Genomic DNA, 15,624 nt, shown 5'->3' with positions numbered 1-15,624 from the left:
TTGTAAAATGTAACTAACAAAAGTTAAGTACAAAAAACTAACTTTTAAGTAACTTTTACATGAAATGCTCTGCAACTCTGTTCCCAATGAAGACAGGAATTTTGTTTGTTCAGCAAAGTTTCATATTTTTGCACGTTCTAAATCTTTGCCGAATAAACCATTCCTCCTTATCTTAACACAAAAAAGTTGGTATTTTTGATATATGAAAACCTACTGTGACATATGCTCGCCGTACTCTAAATTGGGTGGATTGGGACAAATGGAACCTAAAGAAGTTTATAGTACTTCAGCTTAACTTCAAGGAAAACTATTGACATCATGATTCCACTTGCCGCTTTTTACCTATACGTTCTTGAAGTTATCGAGAAAAAAAAATTAAAATACGATATTACTTTGTAAGGAAAAGTCCTGGAGATATATGGTCTTCGACAAAAATGTGTGTTTTTTGTGCCCTAACAATTCCTCCGAATAAAATTTTCCTGTAAAAAGCAACTAACAAAAGTTAAGTACAAAAAACTAACTTTTAAATAAGTTCCATGTGATGTACTTTATAACTTTGTACCGAAAAAAGATAGGATTTTCATTTGTTCAATAAAGTTTCATATTTTTGAATTTTCTACAACTTTGCTGAAAAAACTATTCTTCTATCTCTTAACACAAAAAAGTTAATTATTTTATTTTTAGTATAGTAAACTTTTCATATTTTTTGATAATTTGAGATTATGCGGGTCATTCATACAAACAATTGCTCCGAAGACACTATTAAGCTAGGATGAAGTTGAAAGGCGCTATGGAATTAAGTTCCACTTTTTGCCTTATTGGACCACTGTGCAGTGGGGGGTTTACTAAATAAAGTGAAAATTAGACAACTACAACAGAATTTGATTGCATCCCACACAGAATTTCTGCTTGTGTTGATGCCAGAAAATTATTAACCTTCAATTATTTGTTTATTTGCCTTGAAAAAGGCATTTTGCGGTTCAAAATCGGTTGCTGATCACAACCTTTGAGCTGCCCTAACAGTGGGGGATTAAGATACACGGGCAACATGCACTGTGAAAGCTATTTCACATTCAGTAAATTAGACGGGTGCGACAGATTTAAATTGCTAGGATGCAACACAGAATGCTTGCTTGCGTTGTCAAAAATTATTAACTTTCAATGACTTGTTTATTTGACTTGAAAAAGGCATTTTGATGTTCAAAATTGGATTTCCCGATGGCAATCTTCATGCTGCCCCAACACGGGGGAAATAAGGCAGTCTGGCGACACACGCTGAGAAGAACCGCGTTGCTCCCGAAACGTGGTGACCAACCACAGGGCTAGTGCTGCTGCTAAGGAAGGACGACTGCTGTCGTAGCTGTCTAGAATTATTATGAGCGGCTTCGGCTGAAACAGGCTCTTATATAGGCCAAATAGCATGTTTTCATTTGCAAGGTATATGATTCTGTCGACCGTGCTTGGGAAGCAATCATATAACGACCAATCAGAGGTCGAATTTTTCGTTTTGACAAGGCTTGACTATTTTCAATAGTACAATAGTGTGAATAATAAAACTACAATTATCTTCTTTTGGGAAGAATCTTAGAAGATTTTCCAATCTATTGCTGCAAGAACGAAGGAAATCCATCGAATACTAACCGATTTATTAGCATTTGAAATTGGACATATTTTTCACTTTTTTCGGTTTTAGATTTTCATTTCACATCCCTATGTAGCCGAACTTCCTGAGAGAAGTATTCGACTTCAAAAAATATAAAAAATATGAATTTTGACCGGAAATGTTGCCCGTTGCTCGAGTATTTATAAAAAACAGTTTTTTGTCAACTTGAATTTTTTTTTACTTTGAACGAAGTTTTTTTTGGAATCTATGCAAATAGATTATTATTTATGAAACAAATGTTCTTTTTTTTAAATTTTGTATTACCACAGGTTGTTTTATTACATTGAAGATAGATAGATTGTATTGAAGATAGGTAGATCCTTATTACTCATCAAGCATTAAACAATTTAAAAAACACTCTCTCTGAAAAAATAATATAATCTTTGGAAACAACAGAGAATTTTGAAATTGTATGCCGACAATGCTGTATCAGGTGTAAAAATAAATGAGAGGTTAGTTCCTACAATTGGAAGTTATCCATTTTGAGGTTTGGGATTAAAATGCGCAGGTCGGACAAGGAGACTTCTTTCGCCCCTTATTTGGCAGAAAAAGCTTTCGGTTTAGTTCAAAAGCACACCTGGTGGCCTGCTCTCAGATCGACCATGTTCTGATCGATGATCGGCTTTTTTCAGACATTAGTTAGTGTTGCAAATTTTCGACATTGCAAGTGAAAATGATAAAAGCCGCATTTTACCTATTTAAAGTTTAAACGACCTTCAGTGTCAGCGATGTCAATTTTCAATAAAAATCCGGTTGAAGTTGAGTCATTGAAACAAATGAGATGTCTGATTTAATATCGAAATCATTTGATTTGAGCCAATTCATTGTATGAAGTCAATGAGCTTTATAAGCATCTACATTCTCAACCGCATAAACATCGCTAAAACAACACAGCGTGTGCGAAATCACAGAAATGCTGCTATCACTGTCAACTGCTTGGAGCTGAAAGTCTCTTTCATTCTCAGCTCGTTCGCTGAAAATTGAAATTTAAAAATTTCAATTTCATCTGAAAATCCTTTCATGACCGTGAAAGTTTGAAGTTTGCAGCGCTGATTAGTACAGCACCAAAGGTCACATGTTGGCAACGGCTGTGACACGTCAGATCGGAAGAAGATATCGAGCAACTAGAGCTGTTGAAAAATGACTCCATCGCCGGAAGAAACGTCAGCATTGACCATTGGGAGCCGATTCCTGAGGAGGCGGAAGACTGCTTCTCCAGGCGCGATACGAGGATCGGCACGGTAGCTTTCTGACGTAACGAACATCTAGTTTTGTACCATTCATCAGAAAACCATTTCACCTGTCGCCATAATTTGCTTCACTTCATTTTGGAATAAACTGAATATACCAACTATCGCATAGAACATCAAATAATATGCATAACATTGAGAAAATTGTTTAAAATTATCAGAATTGCGAACATTAATTACAAACAACATATGAATGTTTTGTTTGATGTTGGTAACGCATCAAATGTATGGTAGCTGGCAGCGATGCCATTCCCGTAGATAAATCAGAGGCGGCCAGGCATTGGAAACAACATTTTAGTATGCTGTTTAACGCCGAGGGAGACAGAGGCGTGGAAAAAGGCAGTATTGATATTGAGAAAGATGAACAGAACAAGCAAAAAAGAGCTTAAGAACTCAAGGTAGTTGGAAAGGGCGGCATTCCCGCTGAGCTTTGGGAAGTCAAAAGCAAACAGCTCTATCGCTCCATCTATCGGATCATGCAGAAAGTGTGGGCTGATGTTGGTGAATACCAATGTGGTTTTCGAGGGGTACGCTTCACTATGGTCCTTGCAACAAATCCTCCATAAATTTCGAGAATTCGATTTACGGACTTATTATTTGTTCATAGACTTCAAGGCAGTGTACAATTCAGTTGAAAGAAATTATGGCAGTTAATGTTCGAACATGGTTTTCCAGCAAAACTAATTAGACTGAGTCGTGCCACCTTTGATGATTTCACATCAAGTGTCAGGGTATGATATCGGACACATTTGTGACATGAGATAGTTTGAAGCAGGGTGACAGGCAGTCAAACTCATTGGAAGTTGCTATCCGGAGGACTGGTGCGCAGAGAAGTGACACCATCATGACGAAGTCTCACATGCTCTAATGCTTCACAGACGATAGCGACATCATTGGTATTGACCGCAAAGCGATGGAAGAGGCCTTTGGACCTCTCAAAAGGGGCGCTGAGACTTGGGCTTGTCATAAACTCTGCCAAAACGAAGTACATGGTGGCTGGTAGAGAGCGTGGTAGCCCGTCGGATATTTGTGTTGCGGTGGTGATAGATATGGAATCATTTGAAGTAGTTGACGAATTGATTCGCCTGGGTACATTGATGACGTTCGTCAACGAGACAAAGAGGCCGCTAAAAGGACCTTCTTCTGATTCGTAACCAGCTAAGGTCACGCAGCCCGTGCAAACCCGTACTAAACTTGTACTCTATAAAATACTGATATCCCGATAGAGGTATTCACTTCTGGTAGACCCCGCACTCGTTGTATGTGTGCTGTCAACAAGGATGCCCGCGTAATAGGTGAAAAATTGTAACCCGAGACCGAGTGACTTAGCGACGTGTTCTGAATTCAGCATTGTCGCCGCAAAAGAGGAGTAAGTAAGAGGTTTGGGAATCAATTTCTAGAGAAAGTTTCAGCAATAGTAATCCGTTCTTGGCGATATGTTCAAAATTCCAAATAAATAAAAAAAAACTGTTTTCAGTGGATATTCAAGCAACTAACAACTGGCAGAATGTTCATAATCAAACAATTTCTGGAAATATTAACAGAATTAGAATAGGAATTGTACAGGGTGTTCAATAAGATCGAATACAACTTTTCATCGTTGTGTAGGTGAGCACCTTGTGCATTCTGTGTATTGGTATTATTGTCAGTTTTAGCCTTATATATAGGCTGTCTGAGGTGCACGGTGTCGACTTGCTGTTATTTGTTGTTTGTTTACCGCGCACGATGAAGGAGTACCGCGACATCGTAGTAAAATAGTTTGCAAAAGGTGAGCGACCCGGCGACATATTTCGGCGGATGAAATCCCACGGGGTGAAGTGGAATTTCATCTAAACCAACCTCCGTCGGTACCGGGAGACGGGTTCGGCCAAGGATCGTGCGAGATCCGGACGTCCGCGATCGCCACATAGGTAATGAAGGAGCGGGTTCGTCAAAAAATAAACCGCTCGATCCGGAAGGCGACCTGGATGGGTCGATCGGGACAGCGTCCAAATCAACGCCGTATACTATAATCTGGAGAAGGTTGTGACCCCGGCACTTCAGAAACTCTACAGGCCTTCCTGCTGACGGCCTTTACTACGTATTTCAACAGGACGGCGCACCGGCCCACATTACGAATATCGTCCAAGCTTGGTGTCGAGAGAATTTGACTGATTATCTCGATAACACTTAGTGACCTCCCAGCTCCCCGGACTCTCATCCCCTGGAGCCAAGTACAGCGAACAAAAAGTAAGCATTATGAACCTATTTAAGAAGCTCATTTTGAAGAGCTGGGACGAGATGACAGGTGCGTCATATAGTCATAGAGTGGATTCGGGAACCAATTTGAACTGTTATAACGGGAACCAGTCAATTGAGATCCTATACGACTGATTACCCATACTGTAAATATAGAGACTGTAGTGTATACCCCATGCGATTATTCTGAGAATCGTCTCAAGCTCGCCATACAGCACAAAGGGAGGATACTCCTAGCTAATGTGTTGTAAAGGTTCTCAATAAACATTGCATCAATAAAAATTACAAATTTTAAAAGTGTATTAGAACGTATTGAACACCCTGTAAGCAAATCAGATTAAATCTGATTTTTTTTTCTTATGAATGTTGTAACTCGAGTTTCGTTCATAATATTTCGAAGTCACAGGTTTTTTTCATGTAAAATTTTCTCAGAAATACGATGAAATAGTCCTTCCAGTTGGTCTCGAGTACAATAGTCCTTCCAGTTGGTCTCCTGTACACTAAACAGTTGGCTGCGAAGTCTGTGTATAATAAACAGAAGGTCAAGTTCCGAATCGGAATGTAGCACCAAGGCTTTGCTTTTTTTACGATGAAATAGTCAAATTTGAAGTTAGAGTATACTCACTTGCCAAAAAAACGCAATTTCATTTTCAAATGCAAAATAACATATTTGGTGACATTACCGTTTGAAATTAATATTTTTCACGTTTTTTACATAATTTTTTTACGACGTTTTTCCAAATAACGTGGTTTTTTACACGATTTTTTTACACGCTACGTAGAATCGTGTAAGAAAATATATTGCTATATGCTCATTTGCCAAAGAATGCCATTTAATTTTTCGAATGCAAAAAAGCAACATTTCCGCTCAAAACTACTATTTTTTCTGGGTTTCTTGTTTAATTATCTTTTTAAATAATGTATCAGTTTATTTTCAGACATTATGTAGTTATGTGCAGGGGCGGCGTCACACTTTATAGAAAGTAAAATACAAAGTGGCCTGCCAGTCGTTACCATCCATATTGTAGATGCCGAAATGGACGTATCCAGCGTCCACAAAGTGTCGCAGGATATCCGTTTTTGACGTGGTGTGGTACCGTTCTTTGAACGCGCACACTTCCGGCTGAAGTATGTAGTTTCACTGTTTTCGCCATCGCGGTTAGAGTTCCAGTCATTTTTTTTTCTGCTGGTTCATGGGTTATTATGATTGATGCTGCATGGGTTTTTTGTTAGTGTGTGAAAGGTTAACCTATGAAAAATCGCAATTCAACTGCAAACGTTAAGGCTCAATAGTTTGGTGTCCTCGACAAAAGTCATTATCCAAAATTTAAACTTACTCTTCTGGTAAGGCTTCACTTACAGTAGTGGAGGTCTCGCTTTTTTGACCAATGAAAAAAATGCACAAGAGTAGCTCATGAAGTTTTCGAAATCGAAATTTTGTTTGATAGCAAATCGCTTAGAAATTCATGAAATCTGTGGCTTTATAAACTCTCGCTCAACGATACCCATCAAAAAGCGATCTCTCGCATATGTCTACAGCAGTTTTATCTTTTGAACATAAAAAAACATTACCTTTTTTTTTGATTTCCAATAACTCCGTGTGGGTAAGTACCTACAGGGATATTTTCCGAGTGTGTACTACTACCCATACTACCCACATCAACCGCCGGCCCTGGTTATGTGTAGCCATAACTGAAAGCAAATAAAGGGTTTTGACGAAATATGGCACTTCCATCTACAAAATAGAGAGTCCCATAGGTCGAGAGGTGATCTAATCGGCACCAAAGTTGGGATTTTTTCGAGAAGATCGTTGACAACATTTGTACTTGCAATTTTTTGCACAATTGAGAGGGAATGACTCATATTTATCAGAGATTTATAGTGATTTTACTGAAGCCCTGCTAAAGGCGTCCTAGTTCGCAAGAGGAGTACTAAATCATTAGGTGCATGTTTTCTAAGAAATTTCGATTGAATAGAAAACATGATGAAAGTTTACACATGAGCACTTTGAATCTGTTATACAGATCAGCATGTTTGGCATACCTAGGACAATTTTGTGACAAATCAAAGCTAGCTAATTACCTAATTAAAGCTAGGGTATAAATGAAAAAAAAAAAAAATTATAGCGGATGCTCGTCGGAAGCGCAGATAAACACAGACAAATAAAATTTAGCAGTGCATACTTTAATATCCTATGTGTATTTAATGCTGGCTTCGCCATCACGTAGATTTTCTTAGCCCTACTGACAAGCCAGCTTTAAAACGTAGCTCGCAATAATTTCAATTACTTTTACTGTGTAACATAACCTTCTTACAAATAGGCTAATATTACCTGGTCAGGTTTACTTTTTTTTATTAGTGTATTTATATTAAAAAAGACTTTAGTTTACATTTGGCCTCTGAATATTCAACGTCCAATATATTTAGTTTGTCTTCATACAAAATAAACGCCAAACTCATCTCGCTATGTCAATACTATTAGCGTCAAATGAAAAACGACCATGTTGTTTGCAATATTTTCGTTTCCTATGCTCGCTGCTTAGAGCGGCAAACAAATGTCCAAACGCTTGTCATATTGTACATTGTTTTGGTACACGTCGAATGTTTATTTGCAATGATCATTTATAAAAATAGATTCGAGCCTGTTCTTTCTCAGTAATTACTCTTACGTAACTAGGAAGAGATTGACAACGAAAACAACATTCGACTATCCGATAGCATTCTCATATTCAAGTTCAGCTGAATTGTCTATTGTTTATAAATTCTCGTATTTTCATCATAACATACTGTAAGAACTTAGACTTTGGAGACGACAAACGGCGTTAATGGTCAATCAAAAATATTTCAAAAGTAATATAACGTTTCTGTGCGCTGATCACATATCTATTTGAAAAAATCTGTTTTCAGTTCGTTCCAAACTACTACCTACTACAATTAGTGTACGGTTTGGCCTCATTTAACGCCACATGCTACGAAGGTTAAGAGCGCAAGTGAGGAGAGCGTTATTTTATGACTTTTTCATGGGCTACAGTGGCGTAAGTTCAAGGCGCTCTGGCAAAGTTGGTCCCATTATAACCTATCACTATCGAGGAGACGCCATAAGATTCAACAACGATACAAACGATCGCGCCACCAGCCGCACACACTCACTTCCAATTTTGTTTGCCGGCCATATTTCACCGCCGCATCTGAATGACATCACACGGTTAACAGCCGAAATGGAGTCTACATGAGAAGAATATCGTATCGTATGAATTAGTACGAGGGAGATTCGGTAGACTTACTTTTGGCGGCCTAGCGCCGAACGTGCACATATTTTACTTTGCAAACGAAGAAAAAAAATAAAACGGGTTGTTTCTCCGAAAGTCGTTCGATGCCATCGAGAATATAGGATCTGACGGTGCGCTAAGTTGAAAGACCTGTTCGATTCGTGTACAGGAAAATGTGCAGAAAAAGTGTAAGGACAATTTAGTCATAAATCTTCGAAAATGTTGTAACCGGTTGCAAGAAACCTTACCTCCATCAGTAATTCTTGAACAATCACAGAAAAATAAACATGTTGTTGATGTACTTATCAAACCAGTTTGTAAATTACCGAACAATCAAATCAAAATCAACTGATCAAGATACTAAAGCAAAGGAACTATCCAAAACTCACGTGAAATATCAGGAAGAAAGGACCTATCCATAAAATTCAAATATGCTATTTTAGGCACTATAGTGGCGAACGCTACCCAACTTTTGTACGCACCATAATGACGACTGCGTTCGTCACTCTGCTTACGTAAGTTTCGGGATTTCGGATGGTAGCCAACACAGGGGCTTCTCGATTTATGTTTGTTCTGATTAAATACACGAATCCTTGAAACTGACGTAAGCGGAGTTGTCGGGTAACATATTGCGAACATTCATCATTTCGTTCGCCAATATGTCACGTAAAATGCTGGATAATGAATGCTACTACTGCTTTCAACAATTTCGAAAATTATGTAGATTTGTCAAAACAGAAGCTCAAACAAATTTAGACAAAGACAGAGATAACTTGCATACGATGTATGCTCAGTATAGTTATTAATCATTGTGTGCTCTAATATGTTGGTAATCCTATTTTGACAATGTAGCCAAATCTAACTTTTCTTTGTCTAAATAAATGAACACGAAAGCGAACGTAAGCAATGTTATATAATAGCATTTTATAAACTTTTATTAAAGCGTCCCGTTTAGAAAGACAAAACAAAGATGTAACAGCAACTGTCAGTTTGCTTAGAGAAAAATCTTCCAGGTTATGTTTTCGATTTGATTCCGTTAGGTATCGAAATAACAAGAATTATAACAAAAACCAAGGTATCAGTTGTCTAACACCAGGGTATCAGTTGTCTAACAAAATAAGATAGGATACACAACAGGATAATAACAGCCATTGTTAGAAACAACATTCGATTATTGTGACATTTTGTGACATATGGGGAGGGGGGGTTAGCTTGAGTATGACATCACATTTCAACTCAAAAAAAAAAAAAAAGAATGAAAAAGTTATATACTTAACCATAGAGTTCAACTCAGAACTAATTATGATATGTGCATTTTCCGATCCAGTTCTACGATCCCTTTTTTGCTTAAGATAAAATAAATGACAATTTTTTTCTCGTTAAAAAAGCATAATGTTCGTTAATTCTGTTTTACCGTGCATGTTCGTTTATGAATGACAGCGCAATTTCATTAATGTGCAGTGTCTCTCAATCCAATCAATACAAAAATTGTGACAAAACGTAAATAAAAATGCTTGACTATTGTAACATGTGGAGAAGATTTGGATTGCGAAATGATTAAAGAAGAGGAACTAAATTTTGATGGTCTTTCAAAAATCAGCAATGATGCTGCAGTTACTGGCTTTCTATGTCGTCGATATGCGACTCCATCAACAGCATCCTTGGACTGAGAAGTAACGGCCTTTTCTAGTTATCTTCTATAATCTTCTTTTCCTTTTGGTTTCAGTTTTTCCTTCAGTAAAATCGTTCTTATTAAGAAAAAATGCATTCCTAACAAATTTCTCGATTTTTAATCAATTATTACCAAAGAAGGGGGAAGGGTGGGGGTATAAAAAAGTGACGTAATTAAGGGGAGGGGTCAACAAAGTAGTGACAGCTTGTAACAAGGGGGAGGGATTTGTTCGAAATTTTGCTTGACATCATTGATGGATCGTCCCTATACTGGTATAACAAGTTCGAAAATCGCAAGTTTAATACAATCAAAGCAACCGTTTTAACAAGACTGCTAGCTGTCAAAAGTAGGAAACCGGTGCGACGAAACGAGAAACTGAACTGATGAGAAAATTGATTGTTTCTCGGTAGTATTTTGTTTTTTTTTTTTTTTTTTTTGTATGTAAGGTTTTATTTCTCGAATTCTAGTTGCAATCAACCGAAAATGGACGCATATTTGCACTGAAACACAGCGGATGGTCTTCCGCAAAGTGTTCAAAGTAGGTAGCAGCCAACGCGAAATAACAAAGTACTTGTGACGACCTAGAACCTTTGTGTTTAATGCCTTCCACGCCCGCAAAAAATCCGAACCAGCTGGATGCCCAAGAAAAACCGACTGCGAAGCATGACTCTACCACAAAGTGAGCCTTCAAGGTAGATTCCGTCAAGACCTCGAAAAAGATCCGGAATGAACTAAAATTGTACGTGAGCTCCCGGTTAGTGCAGCGGCGGTTGGTGAAGCAGGAGCTAAGCGGTAAAAACCTCCGGAGCGTTCCGATGCTGACGCCGAAACATCTGAAGGTGCGGGTGAAGTTCGCGAAAAACCCATTCCTTCATATAGATCCGGAGAAGGAAAAGCAGTGGCGAAATATACTGTGGTCGCATAAGCGGAAGAAAAATCTCATCGGCTCGGACGGGGAAACTTGGGTGCATCACCCAACGCGCTGCGCTTACATGCCACAGTCACGAAGACATGGAGGAGGGAACATTATGGTGTGGGGATGCTTCTCCTGGTGCGGAGATGGCCCCCTGTACTGGGTGGGTGAGATCATGGATCAGTGGTGTCTCTACACCCAAATCTTAAGGGATGTTATGCTGCCACACGCCAATTCTGCAGGATAACTATCCGAAGCCCACCACCAAGATTGTCGAAAAGTGGTTCCTGCATAACAAAGTTAACGCCATGGAGTGGCCAGCGCAGTCACCGGATCTAAACCCTATAGATAACCTAAGAGGGCTCGTGAACAGATCGGTGTACACGTAGAACTTGAATAATAAGTAGCAACTGTGGGATAGGATCTACACTTGTTGGTACACTATTCCGGTCACCACGTACAAGAAGCTGATGGTATCCATGCCGAACCGGGTGCATGAAGTGATGCGTAACAAAGGTTACACGATCAGCTTTCATGGTATGAATTTTCTTGATAATATTTTTTTGCCATAAATTTTAAAACCAGTCTTAAGTTTTGTCGCGTCATTTTAGTTGTTAAGTTTGCTTGAAACGCATTTTGAATGAATGGCTATTGTTCTAACTACAGATGTTATAAGTTTCATGAAACAATGCAAATATATTATTATAAAAGGATAGAAGCACTGGATTGGATTATTTTTTTCTCAAAGTTTTGTTTCTTTTTTGCTTGAGAAATGGTCTTAATTTTTGTCCGACACTGTATAAATACTACAGCATGAAATGCATGAAAATGATTTTTACAATTTTCCTCACAAAATACCTTGTCACGAATCACCGCAAAAATTTCTTCCTAGTTCGTGTAATCAATTCCAGATTCTCCTTCGAATGTTTAATAAGTTTGTCTTTATGATTTACATTCACATCACTCGCACAGCTTCTGCGTCTTCTTGGTTTATCTCAATCGGAAAAAATGTTTTCATCAGAGTTCTACTTCATCAGAACTCTAGAATATACTAAAAAAAAGCGGCGCGATAATGCAACATTGTGCTCCTAATAAGTCCTACTGCTGTTATTATGGGTTAAATATTTTTACTTGTCATAATTTTAAGCCAAAAGTTACCTTGTTTTTTGTTATGATTAAAATATTTATTTAATTAACTATGAGTAAATTAAGTTTTATTAACACTGCATTTTGAAATGCGTGCTGATGACTTTTTATTAAAAAAAAAATACAATAAGTAAATGGTCACTGATTGAAGTTGATTCCGCGCCAATAACCATGAGCAGATCTTCGCGGAAGTCGAAAGTTCCGTTGGATTCGCTTCTACCTTTATACGAACTGCAAATTAGTCATCACCAGACTATCGCCAATGAATGGTCCTAATTGCGCTTGTCAGCTGTATTTGTACTGCGGAATACACTGCTCGGCTGTCCTCGCAGAAGCAACGGAAGGTGTTGATTTTCGATAAGATTACCGTGAAGCTGGCCACGAGCAGGAACATGCATTTTCTCTCGACCAAACATGACTGGAGCGAATCGTGACTTGTTGCCGCTTTCATGATATGCTAAACGGATCGTTCTCGTGTGTGTGTGAACCGGCAGGCGACTGGTCACCGAGCGGTTTGTAATGTGCCCTTTGTTTGATGACAATTTTTAGTTTTGATCTGCTGGGGACATGGGCGGCTTGATAATAAACATTACTTTTAACTGAAACCGCGTGATTGTCACCGAAAACGTGAGCACGCCATTACTTCCGGATGACTCTGAATGTGATGTAATCGAGAGGAGCTTTGGCGCGGTATGGTTCACATTACTGGACTTGAGACTGACATAGCTCTTACGGAGCATCGTATTTCCAACTGAACCTATGTTTCAACTAGTGAACTGATTCGAATTGAATGAATTGTAAAGTGTCACGCAATGCTCGTCTTACACGGCCATTTTTTTGGTACCGTTCAAAATACACTTTTTTTCCAGAAAACCACGATCAGCTCTTTCGATTTTCACCATCTTCGAAAATTAAAAAATTATGACCATGAAAAAATTAATAATTATCAAAATAAATATTTTTGTACAAAATAAATATTTTTGTATCTAAGCAATCATGCAAACATGAATTACCATACTGCTCCGTTCCGTTTCCGTGTTACATGAAAAAGTACTTTTTAGATTTCATTTTGATGCAATCAATAATTATTACCTATTTTTCGATAATGCATTCGATATTATGTAGAGTTTAGTCAACAGAACAATCTGTTAAAATTTTTATCAATGGTAATGTTAACTGAACTCACCTACAAAACAAACAATTGTTTTTACGACGATGCACTTTGATCCTGCAGATAATTAATTTCACGGTGAACCGAAGGCCGAGATAACTTCAAATGGTACTCAGCCCGCTACGTACGTTTAGCTTTGTTTCGGTGATTCAAATTTGAATTTTTACAACCACTTTCCGGCCGTGCCGCCGAAATCTTGACATAAGCGTAGAAATATGCTCACTTTTGACCACTCACTGCGAATAACTGAACCAAACCCGTACCACGTTGTGTTCGGTGGCCGTCCGTATATATAAACCCGTCTGCAGCGCACACTGATTCACTGGCGACTGACTGCATAAATTAATTTTGCTGAAAATTTAGCGCTCACCAAAGTTCGTACCAGCAGCAGCTCCGGGAAGATCCGCACCTGTTGAATGGTTTTACTGTGATGGTGGTTGTATATAGTATCAGACTTAGTCAACACCCGCTATATTTAACTCTGGGGCTTCACAAGCTGGTTCGATCAATTAAAATTCGAGCGTTAATGTCCTCAGTTTACGCACAAGTTGAACCGAAATTTGGGTGATTGGTACAGATTAGTTTTTGGTTCATGATAGTGCGACTAATAAAGTAGCTGAATTAAATAAATGTAAGCAAATTTTTCTCTGAATGCGTTTCATTGTTCAATCTGCAAGCTTTTCTGTTAATAATAACCAACAGTCACCAAAAACATATAACATTTGTTACTATCAATTACATCAACCGATGTCATCAATCCCATAAATAAATACGAAAAAATAGATATGTCAAAACATCGCATCATCGCGAACCAAACAAAAGCTTCCTCATCCTGGCTAATGGCAATTGCAAAAGAAAATATGTACAGAGGTGATGCGTAAATCCACCCACCCACGGTTCAATTTCCGTCTATCTTCGGAAGCGGTACACGCGCTCTAATGTTTGCGTGATGCAGTTCTGCTTCTAATTCCGTTTGCTTTGGTACCTACATTGAACGGATACCGATCGGAGATGGTCACTTGGTGTCGAATAATTCAGAAATATTTCTCGCCAAAATGTGTGCCGCACGGAAATAGCCTAAGCTGAGATGACACAATGATAGAAGCGTTGCGAGTTTTGAAAATAACACCACCTCTCCGTTCGACAGACGCCGGCTCTCAGAATAGGCAAACTTTCAATGTCACCAAAATTGAATGAGGAATGTCCTTGCACGGCACAGTTTCGTAAACAAGTTCTAATATTATTAAACACTTTTTCAATTCGTTTAAAAATAAGAACTTAACAAACTTCACTACCTAATTGCTAACGCAAAACGTTCAGTCCAATGTATAACTAGAGATTCTCACATCACATCTACTCGCGGTTACAGTTCAAATGCTACTGGTTGAAAGTCACCACGAAAAAGGACGCGAAAGAGTGATCGACCAAAAACAATACCTTTCGAACAAGGTAACCTCTCTTACTTTTTCTCTCTATTGCTCTCTTTGAGAGCAGTATGATTCCAATTCAGCATTACTATATGCCACCGATTTTTATGCTGCGTGAGTCAGGCCTGCGGTCGTGCGAATAGAAGTTTTCCCGCGCGCGCGATAGAGAGGATTCGAATAACCACGGCAAGATTGGTGAGATTCGTTATGCTCTCCTCTGCTAAACTCTCGGAAGCGTATGGAATCACTCCATTTAGTATACGCGGATATCACGTGGTATGTTTACTTGAAGCTGTGGACGGTTTCCACATAAACTGTGCTATTCGTTATTGCGTTAGATAACGGCGATCATAGTGCAGTCGGAAGAAAAAGAAGAGCTAAGGACTTTATACGAAACAAACAACTCGGTCGAGAGACAAATGGAAAACGTTATCATAGTTAAAAGCCTGAACACTAGCAGTAAACAAGAGTTAAATTTTTGGACAACAGGTGAGCCAAGCCGCCCTACACTGTTTAGCCAAAGAATGCTCTCGCCAGAAAATAAATGAAATGCATATTTTTCACTCCCCCCAGAACTCCGAAGTTTGGTTTTGAAAAACCGCAGTGCTTGTTGGATATCCGGTTCTGGCAAGAACAGGGCGCTAGTTCCAGAAGTTTCCATTCGCCAGCAAGGGTGGCAAAGGTGGTGGACATCGATAGCAGTCTGAAGCAACAAGTGGTACAAAAGCAGAATGAAAAGGGGTCCTGAGGAGAGAAGGTTTTTTTTTTTTTTTTTCTTCACATAACATTTATTTGACACGGCACAAATACAATTTAATGTTTAACGGCGCCAATTATATCTGATGACTTAAAAACTAAAGCAAATTTTTTATCCT

General features: G+C 38.6%; 1 protein-coding gene across 6 annotated transcripts in view; it reads right to left on the bottom strand.

Moving 5' to 3' along the window:
* LOC129721677 (uncharacterized) overlaps positions 1-14,731 on the bottom strand; it is a 74,023-nt gene extending 59,292 nt beyond the window's left edge. For 2 of the 6 annotated variants that reach the window (XM_055674535.1, XM_055674540.1), the window contains exons 1-2: positions 14,618-14,697; positions 13,338-13,731 (exon numbers count right to left, since the gene is read on the bottom strand). The gene's annotated coding sequence lies outside the window, so the exon portion shown is untranslated. Of the gene's footprint in view, positions 1-13,337; positions 13,748-14,213 lie in introns of all 6 variants that reach the window. The other 4 variants (XM_055674537.1, XM_055674538.1, XM_055674536.1 and 1 more) reach the window with 4 other exon arrangements.
* Between the last annotated feature and the right edge of the window lie 893 nt (positions 14,732-15,624).

Source organism: Wyeomyia smithii, chromosome 2 (genome assembly GCF_029784165.1).
Source record: "Wyeomyia smithii strain HCP4-BCI-WySm-NY-G18 chromosome 2, ASM2978416v1, whole genome shotgun sequence".
In the NCBI taxonomy this organism is placed as follows: domain Eukaryota; kingdom Metazoa; phylum Arthropoda; class Insecta; order Diptera; family Culicidae; genus Wyeomyia; species Wyeomyia smithii.
The sequence above is the reverse complement of the archived record's forward strand: the minus strand, read 5'-3'. Positions and strand labels throughout refer to the sequence as shown.